General features: G+C 44.5%; 1 pseudogene; it reads left to right on the forward strand.

The window, feature by feature from the left end:
- Positions 1 to 12,699: 12,699 nt before the first annotated feature.
- LOC136654969 (5S ribosomal RNA) lies at positions 12,700 to 12,819 on the forward strand (annotated as a pseudogene).
- Positions 12,820 to 16,709: the final 3,890 nt, after the last annotated feature.

Genomic DNA, 16,709 nt, shown 5'->3' on the forward strand with positions numbered 1-16,709 from the left:
CATGAGCTGAGTCCTAAACCTACTTAAAATTATTTATGCTACTTATCCCAGCATAGCATCACCGGTGTTTTACCAGGGGTTTTTGGGTTGTTTTTTTTTTTTTTTTTTTTTGCATCTGTATATATTTTTCAGTGTGAACCCCTTTGGGACAGGAACCTATTTCGTCCCACAATTTATTCTGCTATGTAAACCACATGATGAACATCTTTGTTGAAATGCAAAAATAAAAAAGTATTTTAAATATGTAAATACATGTCTGTACCTCTCCTATATAAAAGATTGTGAGTTGGAAGAATTTATTCATCACAGCCTCTGCTAGACTGATTATAGTCTGCAATTCAGGATCTAGCCAAAATTCTGGGAATTACAGAGATCTCATATTGTTGTAGGATTCTTGCATTTCCAAGCAATGAAGTTTTCTGGAGTTGAGCTGGTGTGATTTTGCTCCAGACCAAGAATGTTGAGGTGTTTCTTCAGACTTTTAGGCACTGCTTCAAAAGCTCCAATGACAATTGGCTCAATATTGACCTTCTTCTCCTAGAGACACACATGTTCTATTCTCAAGTTGTTGTTTTTGTTGTTCTGCTGTGTTTGCTGCTGCTGGTGTAAGAGTTGATGTCTAGCATTTATAGGCTTCTTATGTATACCTAAGAATTCTGGCGGGCATTCTAAGATGTGTGCATGCCCATGTGATTGTCTTATCTGTGCTAAACAAACAATATGGGGTCTGTTCCTTTGGAGCAGTGATTTTCAATCTTTTTCATCTTGTGGCACACTGACAAGGTACTAAAATTGTCAAGGTGCACCATCAGTCTTTTGACAATTGACAAGGCACACCATGCTGTTGGTGGGGGTCTCACATCCCTTAATGGTCCCACTAATAAGTGACCCTTTCCCAAACTCCCACAGAACACCTGCAGACCATTCGCAGCACACCAGTGTGCAACGGCACAGTGGTTAAAATGGCTGCTTTGGGGTGAAGTTGCTCCAAGCATACACGTGTCAAGGCAGCTGCGTTTTTGTGACTTTATGCCAAACCATCTGCTTTCAGACTACAGTTTTAAGGCATGATGTAATGCCACCATGAGGAAAGGAGGCACGTGAGTGGGGTGCCATATTTAACTGAAGTAAGTAATTGACAGTCTAGAATGACTAGCAGCACAAACCGAAATGGCGGTTTAAATTCACCTTTTGAAGAAATTAATCCAAGAAAACAGGTTTGAGAATTATAGCCTCACATCTGTACATATCTACTCAGAAATCAACCCCATGGAATTCAATAGGATTAAGTGTGAATGAGATTAGAGCCTTAAGTATACCATCCAGGCAGCTCAAACCATTGCAGCTCCCCATGTGGTAATGCAGGGGTGCCAACACAGTGTCCACGGAATCCTGCAGGGAGTTGTGGCCTCTGAAGGATTCCTCAGCATAATGGAACATCTGTTCCCTTGCCCTGTGAAAGCCTCTGTGAACCCAGTGGGTCAAGCTGGACTTGCACCAGTGATATTGCTGGCACAAGTCCTCTTTGACAGACGAAAGCAGATCGAGCCTGGGAGAGGGGTCAGGTCACCACAGTCACTAAACCCATCCCCTTCCTGGGTCCGAGCTGCCTTTCTACCTGCCCTCATTGCCACCCTATTCTGCCCATCCTCACCCCATACTGCCCCCTTCCCAGCTCCATCCTGGTCTCTGCACAGCCTTAACTCAGGCAGCAGGCTTCCAGTGTCCATTGCCATGTGGACCTGGCCACTGAGCAGTTACAGTGGCAGCCAGGCCAAGGTGGCAGGAGGGCATTTTGGAGGTGGGGAGGAGGCAGTTTTGTAGGGAGGTTGGAATGGGGCAGATCAGGCCTGGGAGGGGGCAGTATTGGCAGAGAAGACCTCTGCCATAACCTAATCCCTCTCCTGACCTGCCCAGCGTTACATGGGGCTTGCCGGATTTGTGGTAGCTAAATAGCTGGCACGGATCGAAGAAGCCCAAAAGGGTAGGCTGGGTCTTTACTTGGGCTAAGGGGACATGTATCCCCTTAGCCTGGGGAGACCTCCAGGCACCTCCTAAGTTTCATTGGGATTGGGATGCCCCTGTGCCAACATTCCAAGAGGAATTTTATAAAAGAAGTTTGATGCCTCCTGCAAATCATCCTCTGTTTGGTTGTAGAAGATTTCCAGTTGCTTCTTTTCTTGTATGTTGTTCACTTTATTTTGTTCGTGTAGTGGGTTCCCATCAGCAATATATTTGCTATTCCATCCACCTAATTCCCACGGGGGACATACCATTCTTAAAATAATGAGATCACTGATTTTGTTTGCACTAAAATCTAAACCTGTATTGTCAATAATTTAATTCCATCTGCCACAGCCCTAAGGAAGAGTTCATAAATTAAGAAAATACATATAATTGATCATAAGAGATTTGTATCTCCTAGGGAAGGGAACTCATTTAATATATAACATGAATACTCAACTAGAATAACAACAGGTAACAGGTACCCCGTTAGATATTTTTAATAGTTAAGTGAATGAGAAACTTGAAACAAATGGACTTGATAAAGAACAGTCTGGAATGTACTTCTCTCGTGCGACAGGCTGATGAGGTAAGGAAGAACATGGTGCAATAGATTGGTGCAATAGCAAACAATAGATTTCTACCAGATCGAGGGAAGCTCAAAGTAGATCAAAATTGCCGATAGTCAGTAAAAACAATAATAGAGCTGGGGGGATGGGAGAAAAAAAATAAAAAAACAGTTGTCTCATCATTTCTGCTCAGCAAAGGCCTTCACACCCATTTTTTTCCTGCTGAGATGGAGGGAGTGTTGTCTGAGATTAAGGTAGAACCTCCTTTTTTGCTTTCAGAAAAGTTATTTCCTCCCCTATAAGCAGCTGCTGATTCACAATGCCTCTTAATAGATTATAAGACCCAAAATGCAGTGGCGGACATGTCATAAGTTCCTAGGATGTCATATCTTAAACTTGCCTCTAGGAGGAAGAGAAGAACCATCAGGGAAATCAAACACTCCTCACAGAATTCATTCTCCTGGGGTTTGGAGATCTTCAAGAACTCAAGAGTTTGCTGTTTCTGCTGTTTTTCCTGATCTAAATATTAACCATGGCAGGGAACATCCTCATCATAGCCCTCGTTGTGACTGATGGTCATCTTCACACACCCATGTACTTCTTATTGGGAAACTTGTCTTTGTTGGAGATCTGCTACACCTCCAACATCCTGCCCAAAGTCCTTGCTAACTTTGCAAGTGGAGACAAAACCATTTCTGTTTGGGGATGTTTGGTTCAGTTTTACGTATTTGCTTCCCTGGCCATTACAGAATGTTGTCTCCTAGCAGTGATGTCCTTAGATCGGTATCTAGCCATCTGCAGACCACTACACTATGTGATGATCATGAAAGACAAGGTATGCCTTAGCCTGGCAGCTGGATTATGGGTTAGCGGGTTCTCATCCATGTATGTCATGTTGTACCTTGTGTCAACATTAACCTTTTGTGGCCCCAATGAAATTGACCACTTCTTCTGTGATCTTTCACCTCTCCTGGAAATTACCTGCAGTGAGACGTACATAATAGAATGGACAACTTTAGTATTCTCCTCATTGTCCACTTTCCCACCATTCTTGTTAACACTGACCTCCTATGTTTTTGTGATATCCACCATCCTGCGTATTCCATCCACTGATGGGAGGAAGAAAACATTCTCAACCTGCTCTTCCCACCTCATTGTTGTTACCATGTTCTATGGGACCCTAATCATAGTGTATGTGTTGCCAAAACACAAGATGCCACGTGTTTTACACAAAATCCTCTCCGTCCTATATACTGCATGTACTCCTCTTGCCAATCCCTTGATTTACAGCCTGAGAAACAAGGAAGTCAAAGAAGTTCTGAAGAAATCTGTTCAAAATCTGTTCAATAAATCTGTTCTTTATTTCATAAGACTTCAGCGAGCCCAGTGTCATGCCTCCCGAGTAGAATAAATTGGTGTGCATTAAAACTTCTACTTTCTGTTCTGGATTCGTGGCTGGTTTTGGCCAACTCATATTTCAGTTTACCAAGTGTCATCATCCCCCAGAATGCTACACCTTTTTTCTCATCTTCCTAACTTTGCACATTTTGTCTATTGTGACCTAAGAAAAGAAGTTCTGTGATAATTTCCTGCTGCATTTGAGGAACTTGACTTTCTTGTATTACTAATTTGCAATGTAAAGTATTAGCTAAGTAGGTATCATCATCCAGCATCCATTCTGGGGTAATCAAAGTCAAGGGCTGGGCCAGGATCGCTCAAGCTTGCTTTTCCGGCTTGATGAGGCTGGCTGGCAAGCCCCCTGGCTTGGAAGTGGTAAAGCCAATGCAAAGCATTACCTGTTGGTCTGCACTTCCAGCTGCCTCAACCCCTACAGGTTGGCTGTGATAGGTTCTCTTGGGCTTCACCGAGTGCAACCTTGAGTCAGATGATACACCCATATACTCATGGGGGAGGAAGACACAACCATTTCCCTCATTCAGTACCTTCACCATTGGGGGTGGAGTTTAAGGCACGCTGTTGCACTTTTTCCTTTAGTGCACGTTAATTAATAAAGTGCCCCATTCTATCAGCCTTATATGTTTTATACCAACTCCTCTTGCCAATCCCTTGATCTACAGCCTGAGAAACAAGGAGGTCAAAGAAGCGCTGAACAAATCTGTTCAAAGGGTTCTTTATTTCAAAAGACTTCAGGGAGCCCAGTGTCATGCCTCTCGAGTAGAATAAATTGGTGTGCATTAAAACCTCTGCTTTCATTTCAGAATTTGTGGCTATTTTTGGCCAACTCATATTTAAGTTACCAAGTGTCCCCGTCCCCCCCCCCCCCATATGAGGTCTCCTCTCAGATTTCTGGTACCAGTGCTGTGTATTGTGGCTTTTACATGTTGAAGGAATTTTGCATGTGCGGAGGGGGCACAATCACCCTGTTTCTGCCAAACCTTGACTCTTCTGATGAAGAAATGACCAGAGGTTCTCGCATCACTCATGAATGTTTGTGGGGTACCTTTTCTGCTGCCTGGCTGCCCCTGCAATGGTGCTATCCAGCTGTGATTGCAAGAAGTGAAAAGAAAACCTTTTCTCCATCCTTTTGGGTTTTAGAAAGGAAAATCTGCCTCAAGGTATTGATGTCTAAGCAGGGGAATGTTGCTGCCAGGCAGGGCTTTTTTTCTAATGCAATGCGGGGGGACGGAGTTCCGGCGCCTTTTTGCAGGGGCCCCTCCCCTTTGGAGGCATTCCAGGAGGCGGGGAGCAAAATAGAGGCATTCGCTGGGTGGGTGCTGGGGGGTGCAGGGTGGGCGGGCTCCTGGCCCCTGCCTGACCACACAACCACTCCCTCCTGCCCCCATCTCCAAGCTCTCGCCTGAGCCCAGCCCGCCTCCCCTCCCCCCGCGCTCTACTTCTCAGCGCAGCTTCCAAGCCGGTGAAGGGTGCGGGGGACACGCGCCGACGCCGAGGAGGAGGACGGACAGCCAGCCAGGGAGACGGGCTGCAGCACCCATGGAAAGCCCAGGTACTGGCTTGGCGGAGGAGGAGGGGAAGGCAGCTGGGTGGTGCAGCCCCGTACCAATCTGCAGCACGAGCCTAGGCATGTCTACTCAGAAGTAAGTTCCACTGTGTTCAATGGGGCTTACTCCCAGGAAAGTGTCATAGCCTTGCAGCCTGAGTAGACAAGCAGAGGCGTGGCTCTGTGGCTGCAGTCCTCTCCACACTTTCCTGGGAGGAAGCCCCACTGCCTCTACTGGGACTGAATTCTGAGTAGACAAGGCACAGGAGGGGCTCTGAGGCTGCCATCCTATCCACAGTAAGCCCCATTCACTAAAGTGGACTTCTGAGTAGACATGCATAGGATTGGGCTCTTAGGCTGTAATCCTAGGCACTTTCCTGGGAGTAAGCTCCATTGACTAGAACAAGACTTATTTCAGAGTAGACATACCTAGGATTGGGCTCTTAATCCTGGCAGAGATATATATCTGCACCCATTTTCACATGCTAAGGGCAGGTGAAAAGGGATTCTACGTGTGTACAATGTGCTGTCCAGCCTTGCCAGAGATCTTCCTCATCCTTCCCCCACAAGCATGCCCTCTGCCAGCCAGCATTTGCAGCTCCTCTCCAGCAATGCACAGCAGCTGCTCAGGGCACCAGAGGACATACAATTGCATGCCAAGTGCCTTCCCAAAGACACAGAGTATTCTGATACCTGAATTAAACCATATTTAATTGCTTGTTTGCAAACGTAGCTGTTTCTATGTGCACCTAAGGACAGAATTCCTTTTTTTGTTCTTATTCCCACAGTTGCTTAGAGTAATTTTACTACATGGAACTTTTCAGAATCCATTCACTGCTTCCTCTCCTCGAAGTAGTGCCACACTACATACTACACGCTACAAGTGCACCTGTACAGTATTTTTCCCCTTGTGTAGAAAAAATAGCTAGGGGGAAGGGGATGTGGAGATTGACAGCCCAATCCTATGCATGTCTACTCAGAAGTAAGTTCATCTTTAGGGGGGAAGCACATAAAAATATTTTATTTCTCCAATAAAAAATGGTTTAAAAATAAATAAATAAATAAATAAATAAATAAATAAATAAATAAATATTAACAAGTTGTGAGTTCCTGCACCTTTTTATTTACAAAAAAAGCACTGCTGCCAGGTAATGATGAATGAGGGAAAGATCATCTGCTTGTGTTCAGAAGCAAATGTCCTCTACAAAGTGTGGTGCATGGAGAATTCTGAATATGGAAAGGTCTGTAAAAATGGATAAATCTAATTTTAAATACTTGCATTGCAATTCTATGCATATTTATTCAGAACTTAGCCTTTATAAGCTCAAGGACATTTGCTGTTTGGTAACCTGGTATAGAATTGCATTTGTTCTTTGTTGGTTTTTGTTCAGATTTGGGAGTATGACAACATAATCCTATACATCAGTGTTTCCCAACGTTTTGGGTTGAGACCCACCAAGGCAACTGGAAGCAGGGCATTTTCCTTCAAGGGGAGTAGCCCTGCTCTGGTGGCAGTGACAGTGCTGCAGAAATTGCAGTGCTGCTGCCAAGCAGTGGTGTAGCTAAGAAGGTGCAGGGGGTAGCAGTTGCACCAGGCATCAAGTTTTAGGGGGGCAACAAGCTGAGCTTGAGTGACCAAAATCATGAAAATTTTGATATGTATGAATAATACCATCATGTTATATATCATTGGAAAGGTAATTTAATGTAGAATGAAATACAACAGACTGCACTGGAATATCTATATCAAAAGTTATGGGCAATTAACCAGAAAATGAAAACACAACTGCCTTGTGGAACAAAAAGTGAATTTGCTTAACTTCAAACTGACCTATGAGATTGATTGTTCTGAGTGCCAATGAGATGTTATTATGATACAGCATGGAACCAATAGCTTTTAATTTATTTACTTAATTAAATTTGATTTTGTCATGCGGAGGGGGGGGCTACAAAATCTTCTTTGACTCCAGGTAGCAGATATATGCTTTAGCTATGCCACTGACTGGGGGGAGACAGCAGAGCAAGTGGGTGGTGAGCTGCTGTGGGGAGGAGGTGGGTTCCTCCCAATTTTCGCTTTTTTAAAAGCCCAGGTGTGATGTCACTTCCAGTTGTGACATCACTTCCGGGGCAACACTTTGAACTTGGCCCCAGGCTACATGATCATTAGCTACACCACTGCTGCCAAGGGGCTTTTTTACTTACCTGGGGGGCAGAGCTGGCCTCCTGCAGGGGCTCAGAGGCTTGCAGCTCCCTCTGATCTCCTCTGCAGCTTATATATATATGTATGTATAGCTTATGTATACCTCTGTATACAAAGTCCTTATCTTCAATCTAAAGCAGTGTTTCTCAATGTTTGTCCTCTGCCATACCACTTCACATGGTCCACCTTTTCAAAGTACCACTGGAAATAACTGACAATGATGTCATCAGTTCTGGGTTGGGAGGCCAGATGGGACACGAGAAACAGCTGTAAGAGGCTCAGGGTGGACAGACAGGAGGGCTTTTTTGGGCACAGAAAGCAACCTTTGGAGCTCTGCCCACTGAGCTGAGCCTCCCACCACTGTTTGTTTTGTCCTGTTCTTGGTCTCTCCAGCAGCAGGTGTCCTGAGGTCCTGTGAATACCACCAGACACCAACTCAAGTACCGCTGGTGTTACCTGTACCACTGGTTGAGAAACTCTGATCTAAAGTTACTTCTAGTTTTGGGGGAACAGGGGCTTTGAAAACAAGCTTCAGAGGAGATCAGAGGGGGCTGTGAGCCTCCAATCCCCTGCAGGATGGCAGCGCTGCCCCTCAGGTTTGTATAAAGTCCCTTGTAGTGGCAGTACTGCAATTTCTGCAGAACTGTCGCTCCCCACCTCCCTCCCTGCCCACACAAACCCCTGGTCCCCAACTCCCCTGTAGTTGGGAGTTTGGGAACCACTGCTATATATACTAACTAAGAAGCGATGAGTAATCTGTTTTGTTTACAATGAGTACATAAGATTGCACCCAAATTTTCCATTTTCTAAGACAGAACTAAGTCTATCGGTTCCCCTTTGTAAGGAAGGAGAACTGTCTTGCGTATGAGAAAGTGTAGCCATTAGAGAAGGAAACTAGTGCAGATTGGCTTTAATACACTGCTCCCCTTGACTGCAATAGCTGGCAGTTGCACCCAGGATGAACAGAACTGTAGTAATATAGTGATCAAGGAAACAGCATTTGGGAGGTATTGCAAAATTGTATATGTAGTCTGCATGTTTATGTGGTAGCACTGGTGTTACTAGGGCTTGTATCAACCAGTGCAGGAGGCCAGTGAATCACCCCCATGATGGATTTCCTCCCATGCTGTGAGTGGGGCAATGCCCTGTGTGGTGGGCATTGCTATGCACCATTGTCCCAACCCATCTTTTGGTTATAACTTTTAATAGACTAGAGATAGTTCAACGTAGTTTGTTTCATTGCATTCTGCATGGAATTACACATCGAATGACATATAACACGATTGTATTATTCAAAAATACCAAGATTTTAAAAATTTTGGCCAGTAGTGGTGTCACCTGGTGCGGCCTGCACCCCACGCCCCCCTTAGCGACACCATTCTATAGTAGACCTTATCCCTGGATGTCTAAGTCTCAGTGTCAATCTCGTTGCAGAATAGAGTTCGATAACTATCAACATTTCCTGTCCTTCATTTTTGCCATTCATGAGATCAATAGAAATCCCAGACTCCTGCCCAACACGACCCTGGGGTTTAAAATCTATGACAACTTTTTTGAAGGAAAGACCACATATGAGACCATCCTGGATCTTCTCTTCAGTCAAGAATCCAATTACCAGTGCAGTAAGAAAGAGAATGTCTTGTCTGTCATTGGAGGATTCACTGTAGAATCTGCTATCCAAATGGACACCATCCTTGGCCTCTACAAGTTTCCACAGGTATGTGCATTCCAGCTCATGGATGGATGGTGTGTGACTGCTGTTCAGTTATCATAATGTATTCCTAGTGGCTGGCCCGGTTGGAATCTGGATTTGGTGGGTTCGGCCCTGACCTATAGGAAGGGATAGCAAGCTGGGCCATACCTTGAACTCTCAGTACTGGTGTCAGCTGAAGCATCCAATATGCCAGCAGTGGGTGCCCAGGAGATGCCATGGGTGGCCTGGTGCAGGGCTTTCCCTTAGGACCCGCCTGCTGGATGAATGTACTAAGATTTAAAAAAATAGCTTGCTTTCCGAGGAAAATGTTGAGACAATAGTCGTCCTTTATCTAAGAATCAGGCTCCCAGAATCCTTTCTCTGTGCAGTGGTGACTTTACTTTCCTTGCTTTCTTTCAATGTCTATATTTTTCCCAACATTCAGCAGCAAAGAACCTCCCTTTTTAGTATGGAAAGAATTGCAATTAATGATGCGATGCTTATTCAGAAGTCAGGAGGCAAGGGAGAGTGGGGAGGAGAGTGGGTCAGGCCTGGGGGGGACAGGGATGGCAGCAGAAGATGCTGCTTGATGCTATCCCCTGTCCTCAGCATGCAAGCCTTATATGGGGTACTAGCTCAATCGCTGGCACAGATCTGAGCAGACCTATAGCAGCTGCTCGGGTTCAGTAGGGGGTAAGGAAATAGATGTTCCCTTACCTATGGGAGACCTCCAGCCGCCTCCCTGCCCACACAGGATGCAGCAGCAACATGGGCAGGCCCATTGGAATTGGGCTGTCAGTTGCTAAAAATCTCAGATGTGAAGTTTCTCAGTTAAAAAGCTACTCAATTCAATATATTTTAAATAACTTAAAAAAGGAAACTTACGAATCTCAGCAAATGGAAAGAAACTCCAAGTCGTGCCTCATTATCCATTCCAGAAACCTTTGTGGATTAAAAAAATCAGTGGATACTAAATCAGTGGAAAAATAGCTTGAGAAGATCGTCTTCTAGGTTTCTTGCTCCTCCTTTGTCACCCCAGAATGCATCGGTATAGACACAAGATTGCATTCAGCCACTAGATGGGGTGAATAATGGAATCTAATGGAATGAAATTATGGCTGAATGTGGTATAGTGTCTATATTGATGCATTCTGGGGTGACAATGGAGGAGCAAGAAACGCGGAAGTGGGTCTTTAAAGCTATCATTATCCCCAAGAAACATGTAACCGGTATGGTTTAACAGCACAAAGGTCGGAAAATGGAATTTGTCACTTTTCCCCTTGTTACAAGGCATTTAAAGGTGGACCCCAGTATCAGTGGTGAGTCAAATCAGTGGATACCAAATCAGTGATTAACAAGGCACAGCCTGTAGTTGGTTTGAAATCTTGCAATTATTTCTTAAAGCCATAATGAGCCATGATTTCCCCATTAGATCACCTATGGTGCATAGGAGGCACTAGTCACAAGAAATAATTTTCCTTCTATATATTGGATGGCACCAAGAGAAAGTATCTTGAACAAAGGAATAGTCTGGCTACTGCGACATTTCAAATGGACATGGATCGGCCTCATTGTTTCAGATGATGATGATGGAGAAAGCTTTCTGCAGATACTGACACCACTGCTAGCTCCAAATGACATTTGTGTGGCCTTCTTGGAAAGGACAGTGATAGTCAAGAATCTTAATTTGCAACCTTTCATTCAGAATGTATACCATATGCAATCCACAATTCAATTGTCTGAAGCCAATGTGGTAATCGTCAATGGGGATTCTCACTCGTTGGGTGCCTTAGCAATAGTCTTATATGTTGCTGAATTTAAAGACAAACTCCATATAGGGAAGGTTTGGATAACACCTCCTCAATGGGATTTCACCAGTGCTATTGATACTAATGGCTTCTGTGCAAAAACATTCCATGGGACTTTGTCCATCTCATTCTCTACCAATGCCGTGCCAGGATTCCAGGACTTCCTCCAGACATTCAAGCCTGATAAGTCACTCACACATTTTCTCTGTGTTTTCTACAAAAGTGCATTCGGGTGCTGCCATGAGAAGAAACTAACAAATTGTCCACACTGTACAGGAGAGGAGAAGCTGGAGAATCTGCCTCAGTCTTGGTTTGAAATGGAGATGACTGGACAGAGCTATCCTATTTACAATGCTCTCCATGCTGTAGCATATGCTTTAAATGCCATATATATGTCCAGACCAAAAACAATGCTCAACAGAGGAACATTGAACCTTGGCAGGTATATCTCTATGAAAAAAAGATTATGTACAGTGCCATCCCAAGCATGTTTACTAGGGAGACAGTTGCTGCTGAGCTCAAATTGCCAGTAATTAAAATGCTTAGGATTGCATGGATGATGTGGGTGAAATCGTGTTCCCAGATATTCACAGAGGGGAAAACCTCAGCTCAGTGCTTCTCAAACTGTGGGTCGGGACCCATGAGGTGGGTCGTGAGCCAATTTTATGTGGGTCCCCATTTATTTCAATATTTTATTTTTAATATATTAGACTTAATGCTACCATGGTATGTGACTGCATTTGGGGAAATGTAACAGACCTGTACTTTTAACAAGCTACTATGTATATTCTTTTCACAATAATAGTAAATGGGACTTACTCCTGAGTAAGTGTGGGTAGGATTGCAACCTAGAATTGTTAAAAATTTTCCTGCTTGATGATGACATTTCTGGTCATGACATCACTTCTGGTGGGTCCTGACAGACTGTCATTCTAAAAAGTGAGTCCCAGTGCTAAAAAGTTTGAGAACCACTGCCTTAGCTGAAGCTAAGCAGATCTGGATACTTAGTTGTTCAAACCATGCACCAACACTGTTAGCACAAAACTCTCTGAAAGTATTGGGTACAACAGGGCCTTCTAAACCCCAGTTTGGGGGCCAGATTTGGGGTTTGGAGTAACCCTTCTGCTCCGTGAGCAGAGTTTACTGTTCCGCCAGGTCGTTGCACGACTTCTAGCTAGATCAGGGGACAAGGATGCTTGGAGGAGTTGCATCTGCCGAAATGTCCTGTTGCGCAGCCTGCTGGGACACCAGGGAACAGAAGGAACTGCCCAGAGTGTCCCTGTCCCCCAGTCCAGCTAGAAGTCAGTGGCAGCCTGGAGGAACACTAAGCTCCAGTCCGAATGGGGACTCGTGTTTCATTATGCAGCGGTCACGAGTTTGGTAATCGCTGAGGAAGAAAAACAAATCTTCACACCAATATGAAAATATTGATATGATCGTAAATTTAGCAGACCCAGTCTGCAATTAGCAGCAACTGTTACCCTGCACATGCCTGATCTTGTCTGATCTCAGAAGCTAAGCAGGGTCAGGCCTGGTTAGTACTTGGATGGGAGACCGCTTGGGAATGCCAGGTGCTGTAGGCTTATACCATAGTCTTTCGAGACTGAAGGTTGCCAACCAGTCTGCAATTCTATCCACATTTACCAGAGAGTAAGTCCCTCCTCCTCACCCTCTCCCCGCCATCTCCCTGCCTCCCCTCGCCCTGGAATACCTCCTTCCCGCCTCCGCCTACATCCCCACCAACGTCTCGGCCGCCTGGCAGTTCCGCCGGCGCTAGGGCCTTGTGAATGTGCTTTATGGCACGTTTGCGACAGTGCACGCTGGTGGTAAGCTGGCACGCACTGTTTTGGATTGGGCCCATAATTAATAATATAATTTTAAAAAGAAAAGAGAAAGAGCTGTCAGAAACCAAAATATTAAAAACAAAAAATTTTTAAGTCACTAAAAAGGCAATCATACATTCAAAAGTTCGTCATTTTCAGATGCAGTGGATTGTGCCAAATGCCCCGAAGATCAGTATCCAAACAAGAACCAAGCTCAATGTATCCCCAAAAGCACAGCCTTCCTAACCTACGAGGAACCCCTAGGAATCTGTTTGGTTTCCATTGACTTTTCCTTTTCAGTGATGGCTGGTTTGGTGATATTCATCTTTCTGAAGAACTGGAATGCCCCCATTGTCAAAGCCAACAATCGAAATCTCACATGCACACTTCTGAGCTCCATCCTGCTTTGCTACCTTTCGTCCCTGCTCTTCGTTGGCAAACCTGGCACAGGGTCCTGCCTTTTCAGGCAGTCGGCTTTCGGCATCATATTCTCTGTGGCAGTTTCCTGTGTGTTGGCAAAAACTACCATGGTAATCCTGGCCACTCAGCCAGGCAGCAGGGTGAGGAAATGGCTGGGGAAAAGAGTGGCCAACTTCATTGTTCTTTTCTTCTCCGTCATTCAAGTGGGAATTTGTGTTGCATGGCTCCCAACCTCTCAGCCTATGAGGTGTTATTGTGATGCAGCACAATAGTCACTGGGTCGGAAAGAGAGAAATTGCAATATGCCATCTGTGGTATCATGAAGGGGTGTGGAAGGTGCGTACTGCATCGGCTGACACCCTCAGGGGGATGGAACCACTAGTGGCTGACATTTTGGAAACCTTTTAGACTCTTCGTATTTATGAATAACAGCATCATGTTATATGGGATTTGAATGTTATATGTGGGAATAGTAATTGCATGCAGAACATAAATGAAACAAACCAACTTCAGCTGGTGCGCCAACTGCGGCTGTACCTGTCTCAGGCGGATCTGGCCTTGGTGGTCCATGCCATAGTGACATCAATATTAGATTATTGTAACGCGCTCTACGTGGAGCTGCCCCTGAAGACGGTCCAGAAGCTACAACTAATGCAGAATGCAGCGGCTCAGGTAGTTGCTGGGGTTCAGCGTTTGACTCCGTCACACCGCTACTCCGGCGGCTGCACTGGTTGCCCATTTGTTTCCGAGCTGAATTCAAGGTGCTGGTTATGAGATTTAAAGCCCTAAACGGCTTAGGACCAGCGTATTTGAGAGACCGCCTTCTTCCGTATAATCCGGTCTGCTCTCTAAGGTCATCAGAAGGGGCCCTGTTGGTTGTGCCATCATTAAGAGTGGTGAAGGGAAGGGCGGACAGAAACAGGGCCTTTTCGGCAGTGGCACCTGCACTAATTCCTTCCCCTTTGAATTGAGAGCAGCTTCCTCATTATTAACGTTCCGGCGGGGCCTGAAGACTTTTTTATTCAAGAAAGCCTTTGAGGCACTTATAAGGGCTGTTTATATAAATTTAAAACTTATGTCTTTTACTGTGTGCTTACAGTCTGCTGCTATGTATTTTATCTTTTTAATTGTTTTTAAATGTTTGTATTTTTAATGTTTATCTGTATTTTTTAACTTGATTGTTGTCCGCCTCGGGTGCCCTTCGGGGAGAAAGGTGGAATATAAATCCAATAAATAAATAAATAAATAAATAAATAAATAAATAAATAAATAAATGTTGAATTATCTGTATTCTATCACACATTGGGCCATTTAAACCCCAAAAAGAAAACACAACTGCCTTAAGTAACAAAAAGTGAATTGCTGAACTCAAAACTCACCAATAACACTGATTGTTCCAAGAACCAATGATGTGTTATTGTGACACAGCAGGCAACCAATAAGGTGCACCAATGCAGAGATGGGCAAAACCAGTGCAGCTTGACTTGAGTCAAGTTGTGAGTCTCAACCCCCTTTAACTTGACTCGAAAAGGAGCCCAAACAAGCCAACTTTCCGAGTGCCTAGAGCATTCTGGGGACTCTAAAAGACTCAAGTCTTGACTTTTTAGGTAAAAAAGGCAACTGCAGCTCTGTGGACAAAAACGGAGCTGCTGGCAGGGTGTGTGTTTATGTGTATGTTGGAGTTCTCATTTAATACTCCCCTGATGTCCCCATCATATCTGTAAAGAAGGCGGGAGGGGGTGGATCAAACTGTGAGTGCGCAGACAGAAGTGGCAAGAGGGAGGAGGGTCACAAGCAGCAGCGGGCAGGCTTACCAGTATGACCCACTCCTTTGCAGCTCTACTCATAAGTAGTTTCCTTGTGACCAGTCATTCAAGGAACCTGCTGAAACCATGCCATTACTCCTGGATGGCTATGAATTACCACCCCCACCACCCCCGCCGTCTTCTTCCCTCACTCGTCCAGGGGAAAAACCTTCTTCCAATTATCACTGGTTCCTTTAGAGATGGACAAGGGAGCCCACCTGCCTCCCCCCCACCTCCTTCTCAATGCAAAACCAAAACATTAAGTCTTCCCTGCCTCCCGGCTGGAAATGCCCTACTGCTTGCCCGGTCTGAATGATGGCCCCACAAAATCTTTCTCAACTCAAAAAAAGGAAGCAAGCACACCCAGAAAGAGACAGACTTGATTCTGCCTGCGTGGGGACTCATTTCCTAGTCAGGGGCCTCAGACCCGAGTCAGTGCCAGAGTAAATAATAATAATAATAATAATAATAATAATAATAATAATAATAATAATAATAATAAAACTTTATTTTTATCCCGCCCTTCTCCCAAAAAGGGACCCAGGGCGGCTAACAACATATAAAACAAATTAAAACATAATTTCACAGATAAAAACATATTAAAAAACACATTAGCAGAACCCATAAAAACAGTAGTCAGAATATAACAATAAATTCATGGCATGGGATGGCTACTTTGCCTTCGTTTTTATTTTTTTAGAAGTTAAACAGCAGTTGGAGGACCTGGCAAATGGAGCAAAAGTTTGAGGATGTGGCCGCAGTTCTTTAGGAACTTGCTTTGGTTCCACTCCTGATCTCACCACTATACAATATTCCAGCAGTTTGCAAACTTTGTAGAGGCCCTAGAGGCTGCAGCCTGATTTCTAAATGCCAAGGAATGTGGCTATAATGGTGATTGGGCAGGAGTGCTCTCCCCCCTCCCGATTAGCAGCTTGCTGTACCCTTGATGCACAGTCTGCCCTGTCAGTTTCACACCCAAACAAATATGGGGTCAAGTCCCACTGGTGGGTTTCAGACTCCCAGTTTGGGAACTGCTGCAAGATTTGAAACAGAACAATGTTTGCCTTGACAAACCATTTGGTGCTTCTTTATGTTTAAATTTTCACACAAGAGCATGATTGGAAATGTAACCATATGTCCTAAAATCCTAAACGCCCCTACCATCCACCATTGTTTTGTTACATTAAATACTATCCCCAATGTTTTTTAAAAAATTCCAACAGACCATTTTTCATATGTAGTATAATAAAATTTGGCCCATCTGCCTAGCACTCCTTTATCAGATTTATCTAACATATAGCAACTCATCTATGGAAAGGGGTGAAATCTGAATGGGGATCACAAGGAAGGCAACCCACATCTCACCATGATCCCAGTTCAGACTCCCTTCCACAAAATTGCATACCGTTTGAGCTTCGTAAACAT

This window comes from Tiliqua scincoides, chromosome 5 (genome assembly GCF_035046505.1).
Source record: "Tiliqua scincoides isolate rTilSci1 chromosome 5, rTilSci1.hap2, whole genome shotgun sequence".
In the NCBI taxonomy this organism is placed as follows: domain Eukaryota; kingdom Metazoa; phylum Chordata; class Lepidosauria; order Squamata; family Scincidae; genus Tiliqua; species Tiliqua scincoides.